Source organism: Palaemon carinicauda, chromosome 37 (assembly GCF_036898095.1).
Source record: "Palaemon carinicauda isolate YSFRI2023 chromosome 37, ASM3689809v2, whole genome shotgun sequence".
NCBI classification, from domain to species: Eukaryota; Metazoa; Arthropoda; class Malacostraca; order Decapoda; family Palaemonidae; genus Palaemon; species Palaemon carinicauda.
In genome coordinates this window covers 74,965,679-74,970,678 of record NC_090761.1, presented here as the reverse complement: position 1 = coordinate 74,970,678, position 5,000 = coordinate 74,965,679, and the positions used below count along the sequence as shown (strand labels likewise).

Here is a 5,000-nt window from a genome sequence, read left to right as displayed (position 1 = left end):
TGGAGGATAATGTTGCATAAGATTTTTCATAACTCTGACCATCCTTTACATTCAGATCTCCCTGGACAATTCTATCCAGTTCGTAATATTAGGCAGGCAGTTAATTCTAATGGCCAGGCCTTCTCCATCATGAGGCTCAATACTACACAGTATTCTAAAAGTTTTATTCCAGCTGTTACCAAGTTAGGGAATGATCTTCCTAATCGGGTAGTTGAATCGAATTTCTGGTGGATAATGGTGGATTTTTTCATAACTCTGACCATCCTTTACATTCAGATCTCCCTGTACAATTCTTTCCTGTTCGTAATACTAGGCAGGCAGTTAATTCTAATAGCCAGGCCTTCTCCATCATGAGGCTCAATACTACACAGTATTCTAGAAGTTTTATTCCAGCTGTTACCAAGTTGTGGAATGATCTTCCTAATCGGGTAGTTGAATCAGTAAAACTTCAAAAGTTCAAAGTTGGAGTAAATGTTTTTATGTTGACCAGGCTGACATGAGTCTTTTTATTGTTTATATAAGACATATCTGTTTTTGACGTTATTAATAGTTTATATAGGACATATCTGTTTTGACGCTCTTACTGTTTTTAGAATGACATATTGTTAATCTATTCTCGTCATTTATTTATTTCCTTATTTCCTCTCCTCACTGGGATATTTTTCCCTGTTGGAGCCCTTGGGCTTATAGCATCTTGGTTTTTCAACTAGGGTTGTAGCTTGGCTAGTAATAATACTGTATGGTTTTATCCTTTAGAGCTCAGTAGGGTCTTTTTTTTTTTTTTTTTTTTGCTTTTTTTGTAACTGAATAACCTGTTTCCCAATGATAAATATTCCGCAAATACATATAAAAATTTCTAAAATCTTGGGTAATACATAGAAAAAAAAATGCCTAAAAGTTTTCACTTGATTCTCCTAAACTTCTATAACTATCATAGATGGGAAACTGAATTTAATGTTCCATTTTAGTTGGACAGGTTCACTTTCAACTGATGTAAAGTTTGATATATTATGTATAGTTATTGTACGTTTAGATAATAAATGAAAACTACTTGGGAATTTCTCGTTAGCCAAAGCACAATTAAGTAAACGAATAATTTTATTCAAGTGATTAGTATTACTTTATTTTTCACGTGAAAGGCTTCATTTTGCGTTTGTTTTAAAGGAAGTAGCTGAGTGTTATTCTTCAATAATTATATTAACCCTAAAATTTATAAAGATTTATAAAAAACGATTAAATGTTAAAAATAAATTCAATTTTTTATTACGTGACACGGAAGTGGTATCTACAAGAATATGGTCATTGCAAAACCAATATTTATCTTTAAATAAATAACAATATATATTTTTATGATGTATATCTTACCTATTTGATAGATAATAAGAGAAAATTTAAAACTACTTTCTAGCTTTTTGTCATTGAGTCGACTGCAGTGACTTCCTTATATATGTTATAGTGTTATTTTTGTTTCAGATAGATAAATATGTAATAAATCCTGCTAAGCTACAACCCTAGTTGGAAAAGCAGGATGCTATAAGCCCGAGGGCCCCAACATGGAAAATAGCCCAGTGAGGAAAGAAAACAGGAAAAATAAAATATTCCAAGAAAAGCAACAATATCAACACAAATATTTATATATAAAGTATAAAAACTTTAACAAAACAAGTGGAAGAGAAACAAGACAAAACAGCGTGCCCGAGTGTACCCTCAAGCAAGAGAACTCTAATCCAAGACAGTAAAAGACCACGGTACAGAGGCTATGGCACTACCCAAGACTAGAGAACAATGGTTTGAATTTTGGAGTGTCCTTCTCCTAGAAGAGCTGCTTACCATAGATAAAGTAAATGTAATAAATGTAATAATATTTTAATTAAATATTCCGTATTTAGCTTTCATATTAATAATACCTTTATATATTGAATCAATATTTTATACACGTGAATATTAGCAAAACTGGAAAAAACAAAATTCTCGTTTTCTTTCGAAACTTACTGCGACATTATGCGTGCAAAGAAGTTTATTGAAACGGCTGCTGTGACTTTATTTATTATAGTGTTTGCCAGGAGTTGCCGGTTGAACAGGATTAGGAGTTATTGTTGAATGACCACCTAACGTCGAAGGAACAGAGAGAGAGAGAGAGAGAGAGAGAGAGAGAGAGAGAGAGAGAGAGAGAAGGGAGTATAATTCACTTCATAGGCTTTCCCAGTGCATACTTTGTATCATTTCATCAAATGATACAAGAACATTTAGGAACTAGATTTTTGGGGTTTTTCACTTTGTGGGCAATGTTTAATATTATCTGTATACCATTTCCCCTCCAGGTGTCAGTGATGCAAGGGAATGTTGTGGCCTAATTGATAACGTCTCTGCCTGGTGGTTACCAGTCGGGGGTTCGAGTCCCGCTCAGACTCGGTAGTCCCTTTAGTGCCTGCAACCTTACCATCCATGTGAGCTAAGGTTGGGGTGTTTTGGGGAGCCTGTAGGTCTATCTGTTGAGTCATCAGCAGACATTGCCTGGCCCTCCCTGGTTCTAGCTTGGGTGGAGAGGGGGCTTGGGCGCTGATCATTTGATATATGGTCAGTCTCTAGGGCATTGTCCTGCTTGATAGGGCAATGTCACTGTCCCTTGCCTCTGGCATTCATGAGCGGCCTTTAAACCTTCAAACTGCAGGGCAATCAAATCCTTATAGGCCTACTTCTCTATAAAATCAGATATTTCACCAGTTTCTATGCCACCTGTGGCCGCGGGGGGGCATATAAAATTTAGAATAGCGCCAACGTTATCCCTGCGTGTCGTAAGAGGCGACTAAAAGGGACGGGACGAGGGGGCTGGGAACCCCCTCTCCTGTATCTACATCCTGTGAGACAGCAACAAAGGGAGGGTGGGCTGTGGCACCCTAGCAGTACCAGCTGAACTCGTTTGAGTCCCTTGTTAGGCTGGAGGAACGTAGAGAGTAGAGGTCCCCTTTTTTGTTTTGTTTCATTTGTTGATGTCGGCTAACCCCCAAAATTGGGGGAAGTGCCTTGGTATATGTATCAGTGACTGACTGCAAGGCTATGGATGTAATAGTATGTATTCCTGTGGTTCTTTTCTTGTCCAGCTAATTTACTCCACGTCATTAAGCAGGTTTATTTCTTCTACTTTTTCAAAATATATAGCTAATAGATGGTTGATGTTTACATTCAAATTGGTAGGGGGTAATGATGGATGTCTTTGCTTATATGTCAGTAAGGTTAACACATAAACTTAGAAAAAAATAAGATTAAGGCTCACTACCAATTATTCCAATAATGAGATAAATTTTTAAGGTATTATTATCAGTAGAGGTATTTAGTTAGGGCCACAGAAAATATTCTAGAGTCAAATTTTATTATAATACTATTATTATTACTGTTGTTATTGATTATGTTGTTGTAACAAGCCAAGCTATAATCTATTATTATTGTTGTTGTTGTTGTTGTTGTTGTTGTTGTTGTTGTTGTTGTTGTTGTTACTGTTGCTATTGTTGCTGTTTTTCTTAATGTTGTAACAAGCCTAGCTTTGATCTAAGGCCTCCCTATGGAAAGCAACCCAGCACGAGAAATGAAAATGAGCAATAAATGGTAACCTATGAAAAAAAATAAATTAAAAAAAACATAATCAACAAAATAAATTGAACAAGATAGAAACAAGTAATAAGAAGAACTCATTACATATTACTCAGTAACGATAAAGGATTAACCCTTTTGCAATATCCATCCATATACCAAAGGCACTTCCCCCAATTTTGGGGGGTAGCCGACATCAACAAAGAAACAAAACAAAAAAGGGGAACCTCTACTCTCTACGTTCCTCCAGCCTAACCAGGGACTCGGCCGAGTTCAGCTGGTACTGCTAGGGTGCCACAGCCCAACCTCCCACATTTTCCACCACAGATGAAGCTTCATACTGCTGAATCCCCTACTGCTGCCACCTCCGCGGTCATCTAAGGCACCGGAGGAAGCAGCAGGGCCTACCGGAACTGCGTCACAATCGCTCGCCATTCATTCCTATTTCTAGCACGCTCTCTTGCAATATTTTTTAATAAAAATTTCTTGCTTGGAGACTAGACTTCATGCCATTTGTTGATACGTCAGGGCTGTCACCCGCTGGCACTCAGTTACTGAGAGACAAATGGGAATTAGGAAAATTGATATCCACTCTGGACAATGACTCATAGCATACTGGTTTTTCAGGTTAAAATTGTTTATTATTACTGCTAGGAAAATGAAGTAAAACCTTAATATGATCTTGTATACTCCAAACATTACATAATTATTTTTTCAATACAATTGGATTCTTATTATAACTGTCGATCATTAGATTTTGTTCTTTAACCTATAATAAATATCAAGAGATTTTTTTTTTTTTTTTTTTTTTTTTTTTTTCAGAACGGGTTAAAATTGTTTATTATTACTACCAGAAAAATGAAGTCAATCCTTAATATGATTTTGTAATCTCCAAATATTACGTAATTATTTTTTCAATACAATTGGATTCTCATTAAAATTGCTGATCATTAGATTTTGTTCTTTAACCTATAACAAATATCAAGAGAGTGTTTTTTTTTTTTTTTTTTTTTTTTTTTTAGAAGATTTTGATTGGCAATTTTAACTACTACGCCCTTCCTTTCAATGCTGGATCCTGGAGGCACCTTTCCTTTGGCTAAGAAAAATCAAATAATGTTTTTTTTTTTTTTTTTTTTTTTTCCAGAAGATTTTGATTTGCAATTCTAACTATCACGCCCTTCCTTTCATTGTTGGATCCTGTTTTTTTTTTTTTTTTTTTTTTTTTTTTTTTTTTTTTTTTTTTTTCAGAAGATTTTGATTGTCAATTTTAACTATCACGCCCTGCCTTTCATTTTTGGAGCTTGGAGGCACCTTTCCTTCGGCTAAGAAAAATCAAATAATGTCAATATTTATTCTTTGACTGTCCTTTATCCTTTCAGAGAATGCGTCACTACGCCGGCTGGTCAGAAGAT

The 5,000-nt window shown here is 35.5% G+C and overlaps 1 pseudogene; it reads left to right on the top strand.

The window, feature by feature from the left end:
- The window catches only part of LOC137629383 (uncharacterized), a 42,558-nt pseudogene that overhangs the window by 32,293 nt on the left and 5,265 nt on the right, over window positions 1–5,000 (top strand).